At 38.8% G+C, this 14,785-nt stretch overlaps 1 pseudogene across 1 annotated transcript; it reads right to left on the reverse strand.

Moving 5' to 3' along the window:
* Positions 1–574: 574 nt before the first annotated feature.
* Positions 575–2,283, reverse strand: LOC100400599 (elongation factor 1-alpha 1 pseudogene; annotated as a pseudogene). The gene has a single exon (XR_013532577.1). The product of XR_013532577.1 is annotated as an elongation factor 1-alpha 1 pseudogene (transcript).
* Positions 2,284–14,785: the final 12,502 nt, after the last annotated feature.

A 14,785-nucleotide genomic window follows, 5' to 3' on the forward strand; every position in this document is an offset into this window, starting at 1 on the left:
CTAAATAGACTGATGGTCCTTCATGGGCCACGAGGGACAGAGTCTGAGGCCAGCACTGTGAAAAGCCATGTTCTCAGGCATTTGCTTCAAAGTGCCATGCTTTGTATTGTGTTTCACAGAAGCAGAACCTTAACAATCTGAAGACATGTACCTCGAGAGAAAGGCTATACCAACCTCAAATGTAGCCAGATCTAGAGTCTAACATATTTTTCAATTTTACTCTGTGGCTCAGGAAAGTCCCTGTCATATCACACGCTTCATATGCTTTCAGTGAACCACACACAGCCATTGATCAAAGGATAGTCATTTTTATAATTTGAGAAGTTTATGTGGATGTTTTTATAATATTATAGAAATTTCAAAGAAATCACATTCCTGGTTTAAAAAAGATTAAAGTGTTAAAAAGCTTAACAAAAACACACACACATAGAGCAGTTTCCATGATCCTTTTACCCCTGAATCCTGTTCCTCAAAAGCAATCATTTTAAACCTTTAGTTTTTGTTCCTCTAGTATTTTACCTCCACATTTCTACTTTTGCTTTTTCCTAATTTATTTATTTATTTATTTTCTCACTAAACTTTTTTAATGGGTCTCAAAATTCTGTGACAAATTTTTGGTCAAGTTGTTTTCATTAAAAAGTACTGATTTTAAAAACTAATAACTTAAAACTGTCACACGCAAAAAAGAAAACCAAAGTGGTCCACAAAACACTCTCCTTTCCTCCTGAAGGTTTTACGATGCATTGTTATCATTAACCAGTCTTTTACTACTAAACTTAAATGGCCAATTGAAACAAACATTTCTGAGACCATTCTTCCTTCACCACTGATTAAGACTGAGGTGGCAGGTATTAGGGATAATATTCATTTAGCCTTCTGAGCTTTCTGGGCAGACTTGGTGACCTTGCCGGCTCCAGCAGCCTTCTTGTCCACTGCTTTGATGACACCCACGGCAACTGTCTGTCTCATATCATGAACAGCAAAGCGACCAAGAGGTGGGTAGTCTGAAAAGCTCTCAACACACATGGGCTTGCCAGGAACCATATCAACGATGGCAGCATCACCAGACTTCAAGAACTTAGGGCCATCTTCCAGCTTTTTGCCAGAACGGCGATCAATCTTTTCCTTCAGCTCGGCAAACTTGCATGCAATGTGAGCCGTGTGGCAATCCAGTACAGGGGCATAGCCAGCACTGATTTGGCCTGGATGGTTCAGGATAATCACCTGAGCAGTGAAGCCAGCTGCTTCCATTGGTGGGTCGTTCTTGCTGTCACCAGCAACGTTGCCACGACAAACATCCTTGACAGACACATTCTTGACATTGAAGCCCACATTGTCCCCAGGAAGAGCTTCACTCAAAGCTTCATGGTGCATTTCAACAGATTTCACTTCAGTTGTAACATTGACTGGAGCAAAGGTGACCACCATACCAGGTTTGAGAACACCAGTCTCCACTCGACCAACAGGAACAGTACCAATACCACCAATTTTATAGACATCCTGGAGAGGCAGACGCAAGGGCTTGTCAGTTGGATGAGTTGGTGGTAGGATGCAGTCCAGAGCCTCAAGCAGTGTAGTCTCACTGGCATTGCCATCCTTACAGGTGACTTTCCAACCCTTGAACCAAGGCATGTTAGCACTTGGCTCCAGCATGTTGTCACCATTCCAACCAGAAATTGGCACAAATGCTACTATGTCGGGGTTGTAGCCAATTTTCTTAATATAAGTGCTGACTTCCTTAACGATTTCCTCATATCTCTTCTGGCTGTAGGGTGGCTCAGTGGAATCCATTTTGTTAACACCAACAATTAGTTGTTTCACACCTAGTGTGTAAGCCAGGAGGGCATGCTCTCGGGTTTGCCCGTTCTTGGAGATACCAGCTTCGAATTCACCAACACCAGCAGCGACAATCAGGACAGCACAGTCAGCCTGAGATGTCCCTGTAATCATGTTTTTGATGAAGTCTCTGTGTCCTGGGGCATCAATGATAGTCACGTAGTACTTGCTGGTCTCGAATTTCCACAAGGAGATATCAATAGTGATACCTCGTTCATGCTCGGCTTTCAGTTTATTCAAGACCCAGGCATACTTGAAGGAGCCCTTTCCCATCTCAGCAGCCTCCTTTTCAAATTTTTCAATGGTTCTTTTTTCGATGCCACCGCATTTGTAGATTAGATGGCCAGTAGTGGTGGACTTGCCCGAATCTGCGTGTCCAATGACGACAATATTGATATGAGTCTTTTCCTTTCCCATTTTGGCTTTTAGGGGTAGTTTTCACGACACCTATGTTCTGGCAGCAAACCCGTTGCGGAAAAAAAAAAGTGCTTTTTCCTAATTTATTAATTTTAAGCATTTATTTTTTTTAATGAACTTTTCCAGCTTGTCTAAGCTTTATTTATTTATTTATTTATTTATTTGAGACATGGTCTCTCCCTGTGGCCCTGGCTGGAGTGCAGTAGCACAATCTCAGCATCACTACAACTTCTGCCTCCTGGGCTCAAGCAATCTTTCCACCTAAGCCTCCCAAGTATCTGGGACTACAGGCTGGAGCCACCATGCCTGGCTAATTTTTATATTTTTTGTAAAGATGAGATTTTGCCATGTTGGCCTGGTCAGTCTAGAACTCTTGGCCTCAAGTGATCTGCCTGCCTCAGCCTTCCAAAGTGCTGGGATTATAGGTGTGAACCACAGCACCCAGCCATATATTTTTTTATATCTCAAAAAGATTTCATGTAGATTAAAAGATATATAACTGGCTGGGTGCGGTGGCTCACGCCTGTAATCCCAGCACTTTGGGAGGCGGAGGCGGGTGGATCATGAGGTCAAGAGATCGAGACCATCCTGGTCAACATGGTGAAACCCCATCTCTACTAAAAATACAAAAAATTAGCTGGGCATGGTGGTGCGTGCCTATAATCCCAGCTACTCAGGAGGCTGAGGCAGGAGAATTGCCTGAACCCAGGAGGTGGAAGTTGCGGTGAGCCAGGATCATGCCATTGCACTCCAGCCTGGGTAATGAGTGAAACTCTGTCTCAAAAAAAAAAAAAAAAAAAAAAAAGATATATAACTAATCTCTATGTGCCTCCAGTTGTAACTATCTGTAAATGGATATGATAACATAGGGTAACTATGAGAACTAAATGAATTAATATTTCTAAAGTGCTTAGAACCGTGTCTAGCATATGGTAAATTCCATATGAGGTTTTTAAAATAAACAATAGAACAAAAAGATATAAATTCAAAATAAGTGAGAAAAGTAATGCAAATAAAGAGTATGGAAACAAAATGCAAAACACAAAATAATTCCCATGAAATTGTTTACATTAATGAGAAATGGATCACAATCTTGGCTTTAAGCCTTCTGATACCGAGGCAGAATAGGAATGACAATTACTTATATTGTTTGCAGAGTCTACAATTTAAGAACAAGAGATAGTATGGTTTTTTACATTAAGAAGAGAAAGAAATGCATCCCTAGATCCAAATATTTTCACTAAGTTTCTCATGATGAACATAGTGTCATTGGGCTGCATCTCATCATCCTGTTCAGTCACATCGTAAGCAGTTCATTGAGCACAATCTAAGGCTGCAGAGAACCTGGGTAAGACCAGGCGCTGTGTTTCAGTTCTGCACCATCTTTACAGCTTGGCTAGCCTAGGAGTAACTTTAAGAATGCCATTAGTGACTGGTCACAGTGGCTCACACTTATAATCCCAACACTTTGTGAGCCTGAGGCAGGTATGGGTAACACAGAGAGATGGTGTCTTTTTTAAAAACACACACGAAAATTGCCAGGGGTAGTAATGCATGCCCATAGTCCTCGATACTTGCTACTCTTGGGAGGATGGCTTGAGCCCAGAAGGCCGAGACTGCAGTGAACTGTGTTCTCACTACTGCACTCTAGCCTGGGCAACACAGTGATCTGATATCTCTAAAAAAGATTGCATTGAGTTGGTTGAGTAACAAGTTGGTTTATTAAGCATGTAAGAATTGTATCTAAAGTAGAAGTAAATAAATCCTGAGTAATGGCCAGAGAGATTCTTCTGTGAGTAATATTCTGTAAGAGTTTTACTTGGTAGTTCAGATATTTTTTAAATCTTCCTATTGATTCTTGCCTATGTTCTGAATAATTGACTTTGCAAGGAAACCGATCATAGAACAAATGTGATATTAATCTACACATGATACAATATTCTGCTGACTAGTGTGTCAAAGGGAGAGCTTTCTTGCAAAATATTTTATGAGAAAGAGATTGCAGAATTGCTGCTGGGTAAGCCGTCCTGTTATACATAATACATCAGTTAAGCAAGAGCTCCAGGTGAGTGGGAACCAGATAAACCAAACTGTAGAACTGGGTCATCCAAGGGTAGGAGACAGGAGGTGTTGCAGGTCTGGGGCTTGGAGCTTGAATGTCTTAGATATCCATCTGAAACACTGTTTGCCTGACCCTGAAGCAAGAGTTTGGAGGTTAGTCACTGTTTCTCTTTATTATTTTCATATTCCATGGGAGTAGTGAAGAGAAAGAACATTTTCTCCTTTCTTCTCTGAAATTTGGGCATATTGCCTCCAGTTTACATTTAATGATTTCATTATTACTGTCGACATTTTAAACACCTGGAGATACTTGGGAATGGTACAGCAAAAGGAATGAATAGTGTAATGCAATATGACCTTAAGAAGTTCATTTTCGGCCAGGCGCGGTGGCTCAAGCCTGTAATCCCAGCACTTCGGGAGGCCGAGGCGGGTGGATCACGAGGTCAAGGGATCGAGACCATCCTGGTCAACATGGCAAAACCCCGTCTCTACTAAAAATACAAAAAATTAGCTGGGCATAGTGGTGTGCGCCTGTAGTCCCAGCTACTCAGGAGGCTGAGGCAGGAGAATTGTCTGAAGCCAGGAGGCAGAGGTTGCGGTGAGCCGAGATTGTGCCATTGCACTCCAGCCTGGGTAACAAGAGCGAAACTCCGTCTCAAAAAAAAAAAAAAAAGAAGAAGTTCATTTTCAACAGCCTGAACAAGGATAACTGAGGTCAATTTAGTTTTTCAAGTGGGTTGGTATAGTTTAGTGAGCTTGAAAAGTGGAATGACATTTTCAAGAGACCAAGGAATGTATAGTTGGTAAAGTAAAAGCAAATGTTTGAGACTTTTTTTCTGGCAAAAAAAAAAAAAAAAAGTTACCCAATGTGCTACTAACACAGTCAGAAAATAATTCATTAAGAGTATTTTTAGTGGTGGCTCACTCCTGTAATTCTGGCACCTTGGGAGGCCAAGGTAAGAGGATCACTTGAGGCCAGGAGTTTGAGACCAGCCTGGGCAACAAAATGAGATAGTATCTCTATAAAAAAAGAAAAAAAGAGAAAGTATTTTTAGGCCAGGCATGGTGGCTCATGTCTGTAATCCCTACACTTTGGGAGGCTAAGGCAGAAAATTAACAAGACATGGTGGTACATGTTCTTAATCCTGGTTACTCCGGAGGCTGAGGCAGGAGGATCACTTGAGTCCAGAAGTTTCAGGCTGCAGTGAGCTATGATTGCACCACTGCAGTCTAGCCTGGGTGACACGGTGAGAGCCCATGTAAAAATTAAAAAAGGAGGATTTTTAAATCTTAGGCATTTTAGTTCACAATCTCTACCTGTTAAGGTATATTCTTCTCACTGTAATCAGATCACCATTTGCTAGCAATTGAGCTTATTGATACTGCTGCCAACTTGATTAATGATATGGAGTATTTGAAACACTGACCCATTTATTTCTCTTAAAAACAAACCATTTATCTTTGTTTCTGAAATTTCTTCCCACATTTCCACCTTAGTCTTTAGGAAGGTGAGACTATCTTACCAAATATCTAAATGCATCTCTTTCCAGTAAAAAAACAAAATGAACTTCAAAGTGGGTGATCATTACATTGTCTATTGGCTTGTTCAATTTAGTTTATGGTCATGCAAAAACTACATTATCCCAGCTATAAATATATTGCTTACATTGAGGTCAGAAGTAGCCTAAGGAAGTAACCTTCTTCATTGAGCAACCTGAGCCTACTCCCAGAATTTATTGACCCACATACCCAACACATGTTCACAATCGATTCAAAATGCCCTCTAGTCAACCAGCCTCCTGCTACTTTCTTTGTAATCTCATCATTCAGAGATTCCCAGAGAGCTCGGGAATCAACATGCTTGTCCATACTGATAAATGGCAGCAGGGCTTACAATGGGAATGGGCACTAGGAAATGGGACTTCATCTTTATTTATGGAGAATAGGAGGTACAGGAAGCAATCATTTCCATCTTACCAAAGAGTGAGGCTGGAGGAAGTTCTCATCAGAAAAATTGCAACAGAGATCTCCTAATGTACTTTTTTCTCTTCCTTCTCTGCTAGAATCTGTTATTTACTATCTGGACATTTCTCATTTATTATTTGTTTTTACTCAGTTCACCATTTAAATTTAAAACTGAGTTACTTTTTCAAATTTAATTTTTTATGGCTGAGAGTGATGGTTCATACCTGTAATCCTAGCACTTAGAGAGGACGAGGTGGGAGGATCACATGAAGCCAGGAGTTCAAGATTAGCCTGGGCAACATAGCAAGATCCTGTCTCTACAAAAAAAAAATTAGCCAGGCATGGTGGCAGTGCTGTAGTCCTAGCTACTCAGGAAGCTTGAAGCAGGAGGAATGCCTGAGTCTAGGAGTTCAAGGCTTCAGTGAGCTATGACTGTGCCACTGCACTCCAGCCTGGGTGATGGAGTCAGACCCTGTGTCTGTACATACATACACACACATATAACGTGTGTGTGTGTGTGTGTTTGTGTGTGTATATATATATATACATCTATACACATACATATATATATTTACTGAATAACATTTAAAAATTAACACATAGTGATTATAATTAGCATATTCATCATATTATTTGCATTTATTATTTCTTTCTGTTGGGAACATTCAATATTCTCTTTCTGTTTTTTTTTCTTTTTTGAAACAGAGTCTCCCTCTGGCACCCAGGCTAAAGTGCAATGGTATGATCACAACGCACTGTAGCCTGGACCTCCTGGGCTCAAGCAATCCTGCCACAGCTGTCAAGTAGTAGCTGGGACTACAGGTGTGCACTACCATGCGCAGCTAATTTTTTAAAAAAGTTTTTGGTAGAAATGAGATCTTGCTCTGTTGCACAGGCTGGTTTTGAATTCCTAGGCTCAAGGAATCCTTCCACCTCACATGAGCCACTGTACTTGGCCAGTCTCCTCTTTCTACCTATTTAAAACTAGAACATGTTATTATTAACTATAGTCATCCTACAGCAGTATAGAATGTTAGAATTTACTCCTTTTATCTAGCTGTGATTTTGTATTGTTTAACAAATCTTCCCCTATTTCCCCCTTAGCTCTCCTCCTTTCCAGCCTCTAGTATCCTTTGTTCTATTTTTTACTTCTGTGGTATCCACTTTTTTTAGCTCCCACATACTAACATGTGGGGTTTAACTTTCTGTTCTTGGCTTATTTCACTTAACACAATATCCTCCAGTTCCATTCATGTTGCTGTGAATCACAGAATTTCATTCTTTTTTATGGCTGAATTGTATTCCACTGTGTATATATACCATATTTTCTTTATCCATGCATCTGTTGTTCTACAACTAAGTTGATTTCATATCTTGGCTATGAATAGTGCTGTAATTAAACATGGGGGTACAGATGTTTCTTTGATATGTTGATTTATTTTCCTCTGGAAAAATGACCATAATGGGGTTGCTGAATTATGTGGTAGCTTTATTTGTAGTTTTTTAATTTTTACTTTTTATTTTTGAGACGGAGTCTCGCTCTGACACCAGGCTGGAGTACAGTGGCATGATCTCAGCTCAGTATAATCTCTGCTCACTGCAATCTCTTCTTCTCGGGTTCAAGCAATTATCTTGCCTCAGCCTCCCAAGTTGTTGGGACTACAGGCGTGGGCCACCACACCCAGCAAATTTTTGTGTTTTTAGTAGAGACAGGGTTTAACCATGTTGGCCAGATGGTCTAGATCTCTTGACCTTGTGATCCGCCCACCTCAGCCTCCTAAAATGCTGGGATTACAGGCATGAGCCACTGTGCCTGGCCCTGTAGTTTTTTTTTTTAGGAACATTTACACTGTTTCTCCATAGTGGCTGCACTAGTTTACGTTCTTAAAACAGTGTATAAGAGTTCCCTTTGTTCCACATCCTTGCCACCATGTTATTTTCTGTCTCTCTGATCACAGCCATGCTAACTCTGGTGAGATAATGCATTACTGTAGTTTGATTTGCATTCTCCTGATGATTAGTGATGTCAAGCACTTCTTCATATATTTATTGGCTGTTTATATGCCTTCTATTGATAAATGTCTGTTCACAACATTTGCCAAGTTTTTAATCAGATTTTTTTTTTTTTTTTTTTTTTTTTGCTATTGAGATGTTTGAGTTTCTTGTGACTCTGGATATTAATCCCCTTTCTCATTAGTTTATTTTTGCTTATGTTGCCTATGCTTTTGACTTCTTATGCATAAAATCTTTTTCCAGATCAATGTACTAAACCGTTTCCCATCCGTTTTCTTCTAGTAGTTTTATAGTTTTGGGTCTTCTTATTCTTTAAAGGTGTAATAGAATTAAGCAGGAAAGCCATCTAGTCCTGGACTTTTCTTTGTTTGGAAGGTTTTTATTACTGATTCAGTCATGTTACTTGTTATTGATCTGTTCAGGTATTCTATTTCTTCTTGGCTCAATTTTGTTAATTATATGTGTCTAGGAATTTATTCATTTTACTTTTAAATCTATTGGCATATAGTTATTCATAGTGGTCTCTAAATATTCTTTTTATTTCTGTGGTATCCATTGTGACATCTTTTTATTTCATTTCTGATTTTATTTATTTGGATCTTCTATATCTTTCTTAGTCTAGCTGATGGTTTGTTGATTTTATCTTTTCAAAAAAACACAACTTTTTGTTTCACTGATCTTTTGCATTTTTTTCTCAATTTTGTCTATTTCTGCTTTGATCTTTGTTTCTTTTCTTTTACTACTTTTGAGTTTTTGTTTTTGCTTTTCTATTTCCTTAGTAATGCATCACTAAGTTGTTTATTTAAAATCTTTTCATTTTTGATATAGGTATTTACCATAAACTCATCTCTCAATACTGCTTTTGCTATATCCAGTAAGTTTTGATATGTTGTATCTCTATTTGTTTCAAGAAGTTATAATATTTTATTATTCATCTCTTTCTTTATCCACTGGCCTTTCAGGAGCATGTTGTTGAATTTCCATGTATTTGTATAGTGTTTTCTTTTTCTTTCTTTTTTTTTTTAGAGACAGAGTCTCACTCTTGCCCAGGCTGAAGTGCAGTAGCTTGATGGTAGCTTTTTGCAGCCTCGAACTCCTGGGCTCAATCAATCCTCTTGCCTCAACCTCCTGAGTAAAAGGGACTATAGGCATGTGCCACCATGCCCAGCTAATTTTTGAAATTTTTTGTAGAGATGGGATCTTGCTATATTTTCCCAGGCTGATCTGGAGCTCCTGGCCTCAAGTGATTTTTTGGCCTTGGGCTCCCAAAATGCTGGGATTATAGGCATGAGTCACTACATCTGACCTGTTTGTATAGTTTTAAATGTTTCTCTTGCCATTAGTTTCTACTCTGCTTCGATAAGATACTTATTATGATTTATGTTTTTTGAATTTTTTTAAAACTTGTTTTGTATCTTAACATATGGTCTATCTTGGAAAATGTTCTATGCGTGGATGAGAAAAATCTGTGTATCTCTAGCTGTTGATTACAATGTTCTGTAAATCTCTGTTAGGTACAGTTGGTCCATGCTACAGTTTAAATTCGATGTTTCTTTGTTGGTTTTAGGTCTGGATAATCTGTCCAGTGCCAACAGTGGTTGTTGAAGTCCCCATCTAGTATTATCTTTCTCTTTAGACCTAATATTTGTTTTATATATCCAGGTGCTCTCGTGTCACCTTCTGGAATTTTTTATTTCTTTACTTATCTTTTTGAGAATACTAAACCACATGGAGAGCTATAAATTTTTAATTATAGGGAGGGTATTTGATATCAAAAGTTAATATATGTTAGTTATTGTGAAAATTATAGTTCTCTTTTGTATGAAGCACTAGGGAAAAATGTTGAAACTTTAAAAGTGATCTTGTTTCTAGTGATGGGCAAATAAGAGGCTTGAACCTGTTTCTAAATGAACACAAGTTACAAGTTTCACTAAACTTTCTGTCTACGGAAAGTTAATTCTGTATTTTGTGCAACATATTTGGTAGCCATTAGGGGGTGCCACCACTCACTAATAAGGGAAGCATCAACTGTCACTTAGACTAATCCTGAAGAAGAGATAGTCTTTTTTCTGCCATTTGGCAAAGGTTGTAAATTCCAGAAAGACATGATTTCTGGCTTGCTTGATTTTATACAGCCTAAAAAAACCTAACAATATTATATAGATGATTTCAATAGACTAAATTTTTTTGAACTGATGAACTTAACACTCCAAGATGAACATTAGATTTATCATCACTGAAGACTATGTTGGGATTTGTTATCTTGCCCTGGATATTAAAGACTTGTTTCTGAACTATGTGTAGTGTGTGACTGTTTAGATGTTAGACCTAAATTAGTACTTGTCTTACCATTCAAGGGGACTTCCTTCCCCAATGAGATGTTTCTTTCTTTTACACAGAAAAATGTAGATAGAATCACCTTTTCTGCTAGATTCGCTGCATTTAAAAGTTTTAATCCTTTAATCATGTAAATGATTCACTGCATTTAAAAGTTTTAATACTAGGTTAAAATAATTTGAAATGAAACATTACTCAAAACAATGACTTTTCTACTTGCAGCAGATGGTGTTTTCCAAAGCTTTCTAAAGATATTTCTAATCTCTTACTATCTTTTGCAATGTGGCCTTGATATTCTTTCATCAAGAGGAAGAGTTACTTTTCTATGTCCTTAAATTTGAAAAAGCCCTGTGAGTGCTTTTACCCATAGAATATAGTTAAAGTGACACTATGCTAGTTCTTGGTATAGCCCTTCATGCTTTTATTATCTTCCCTGGATGTTAAGAAACTGCTTCTGCTCTATACTTACTCTTGATATGTTCCCTCTCAGAATGTCAGGCAATGAGAAGCTCAAGTCAAAGCCACACAGAAAAGCCATATGTGGGTATTCTAGTTCACAGCCTTAGCTGACCTCCAGAGGACAGTTACCATTGACTGCCAGCCACATGAGTAGGCTGTCTTATTTGTCCAGCCCAACTGAGCCTTTAGATCACTGCTGCCCTCAGGTGACCTCTAACCACCACTTCATGAGAGATCCCAAAAAAGAACCACCCAGTTGAGCCCAGTCAATGCACACATCATGAGAGAAAGTACTTTATTGAAATTATGGATAGGCATTATAGAAATAAATTATAGTTGATATATTAAGACCATATTTGTCCATTTTAAAACATTTTATTTCAAAGTTGAGCACTGAAGGTTGAACATAATATTTCTTTTTGCTGGACCATAAGTTCTTCTAGGTAAGAAAATGTGCCTATTTCGTGTGGAATTTCAGTTTTTAAAAGAGTGGCTTGTACTTAGTAGGTATTCAATAAATGTTTGTTAAATGAATGACTTTTCCCTTTTATGCTATATTCAGTCCAGTTTTTCTACTCACTAAAATCTCTTGTCTATTGCAGAGTTATTTTATAAACTGAATTCATAATACTATCCTGTGATTGCCAAAGAATGTGGTTCTGATGAGTAGACAAGGTTCAGCACATTATAATGAAGTGATTAGTAATGTTGAAGCTTACAGAAGGTTTTATTGACATTATACATATGCATATGTGTTTATACAGATGTTCACACACAAAACAGGCTAAACATTCTTTAGCCTGATTTGTTGACCCCACTGATATAAACAAAGATGATAAAATTCAGTTTTGTATTTGCTGTGGAGTAGTGAAAAAATTCATTTTTATAATAGTTAATCAAGTGTTTGATAAGTAAGTTCATAGGAGAGACATCCACAGTTTAATGACAATATTCTCAAATATTTTAGATGCCCTGATGACAAATAATTAAAATGGTCACTTTTAGTATTTATTTGTTTGTAAAAGGGGGTTAGCTTAATGGGGCGATTTGTTCAGACTTTGTTAGTATTTTCTTTCAAGTAGGTACTGTAATTCAATGTAAATTCAATGTAAACCTTATAGCAACAATAAGACCTTATTGGGCAGGATCATGGCTTCATATGAAGAACATGGATTTTAGAAACCCAAGGTATTTAAATTCTAAGGTAAGCTCCACCGCTCACTGATTGGTGATCACAGTCTAATTACTCAACCACTTTCCTCAGTTTCCTCAAATCTCATAGAATTTGCAAGGCACCTGTGTTGTGTCTGAACATAGTAGGTGATCAACAGACATTAGATCCCTTTGCTTCCCCTGCACTGGATGCAGGATCAGTCTAGCCCTACAAGCAACTCTCTCCCTTCCATACAGCCTCCATTACTGATGTCTGTAATAGGCAAGTATCAGAAAAAGCAGTTTACCGTAAGCGTAAAGTGTTTCTGATTATAAAATCACATGTCAGCTTACTCTTGACTCATTCATTTTTTGTTTCTTCTAGTTTTGGTTTTAGTTCTACTCTTGAAGCATTACCAAGTTGAGATCCTTCCTTCCTTCCTTCCTTCCTTCCTTCCTTCCTTCCTTCCTTCCTTCCTTCCTTCCTTCCTTCCTTCTTTCCTTCCCTCCTTCCTTCCTTCTTGCCTTCCTTCCTTCCCTCCTTCCTTCCTTCTTGCCTTCCTTCCTTCCATACTCTGTACATAGTGGACATGACCACCTTCTCTGGGCACAAAACAATAAATAGGAAAAATTATCTGCCCTTGTGGACTTTACATCCTAATTGAGAGAGAGACAATGAACACATAAACAAGGACTGTAGTAGGATATTTAAGAAAAACAAAGCTGGGTGCAGGGGTAGAGAGGGGGTGGGTACCATTTTAGATAGAGTGGTCATGATGGGCCTCTCAGAACCTAAATATGGAGAAGGGCTTTATGCCTGCAAATATCTGGGGGAGAAAGAGAGTGGGTGAGAAGTCTTGAGGCAGAGCATACCTGTCCTAGAAGAAGCAAAGATGGATGTGGTTAAAGTGAGAAGAACAGGGTAGGCAGAAAATTTAGACTATGTCAGTCAGCATAGGGCTAAGGACTGTTTTTAACATTTTTGGAAAAAAAACTTGCAGAAAACTTGTAATAATAGTGCAATGAACATTTGAGTATGCATTACCTAAATTAACTAATTATTAAATTTCTGCCACATTCAGTCTATTTATCTAGCTATGCATACACATACACATTACCATTATCTGCTGAATTATTCGAGAATAATTTTTGACCTTTTACTTCAAAGTATTTCAGTGTGTGCCTCTAAGAACAAGTATATTCTCTTTTATAATTCATAAAATGTAACATTATATAACACTATAACCTAAAATAGAGTTCATATTCAAATTTTATCCATTGTCCTAATAATGTCCTTAAAGAATCATTTTTCCCCGTCATCAAGGTCCAATCCAGAATCCTCCACTGACTGCATCTAACTGTCACGTCTCTGTAGTCTCCTTTAGTCTGGAACAGATCCTCAGCTTTGCTTTGTCTTTTATGACACTGCTCTTTTTGAAGAGTACAAGTCAATCGTTTTGTAGGAAGTCCATCAATTTGTGTTTGTCTATGGGTTTTGAATTTTATTCTAAACATGATGAAAACTAGAGGTGAGTTTTGAGCAGGGAGTGATTCTACTCATGTTTTGTAGGTTCTATCTGGCTGCCGCATGGTGAGTTGGAGCCCATAGAAGAGCAAGCGTGGAGGCAGGAAGGCTCATGAAGGGTGTTTTGCTGTAGTCCAGGTGGGAAGGCTTGTGGAGGGTGTCTTGCCTTAGTCCAGGTTAGAGTCCATGGCAGCATGGGCAGGAGAAAGAGGCAGTAGTGAGACCTATCAAATGCTCAGATTTGGAGTATATTTAACAGAGTTTTCTGGTGAACTTAATGTATGGTGTGAGATGAAAAGAGTCATGGCTGATTCTCCAAGCCACCATTTAAGCCTGAGCCCTGGTGAAGGGTGGTGCCATTGCTAGAGACCAAAGGAGGCTGTGGGTTGAGCAGAGAGAGAGTGCTTGTGTGTGGATGACAAGAATCAAGTGTTTGGTTTTAGATTTGTTACATTTGAGATCTCGATGAGATATTAATGTGGGAGTGATATGTAGGCAGTTGGAAATACAAGTCTGGAATTCAGGTGAGAGACTGGGATTGGAAAACCAAAATATCTAAATCTCAGTACTGGTAACAAGAATACCTACCTTTATGAAGCACCAGTGATGTGTGAGGTAATTTGGCAGGAGCTTTATATATATATAGCACCCTCAAACCCCAACAAATAGAGTCACATTAGCATTAACAGCACAGCTTTCCAAGATTCGTGCCCCATCTGCCTTTTATAGATTCCACTCAGATACCTAAGAGTGAGTGCCACAGGGCTGAATTGCACGGGCTTTTGGATAAGTCTTGCTAACTGGGTGGTGCCTCTGCCCTGTACCCATTTCCTCTGGGTGTGCCTGTGTTCCTCCTGCTGTGCCCAGCTGGGCTGCTACTTTTCCTGGGGACCTTAGACTGTTTGTCATGGATGCTGCTGCCCAGCACTGCTGAGTGCTCATGCTTTGCTTTCTCCTGCTGAGCCCCAGAGTGCCAAAAATTCACAGAGGCCTGTGGTGAAATGAGGCAGATGCCCACTG

This window comes from Callithrix jacchus, chromosome 2 (assembly GCF_049354715.1).
Source record: "Callithrix jacchus isolate 240 chromosome 2, calJac240_pri, whole genome shotgun sequence".
In the NCBI taxonomy this organism is placed as follows: Eukaryota; Metazoa; Chordata; class Mammalia; order Primates; family Cebidae; genus Callithrix; species Callithrix jacchus.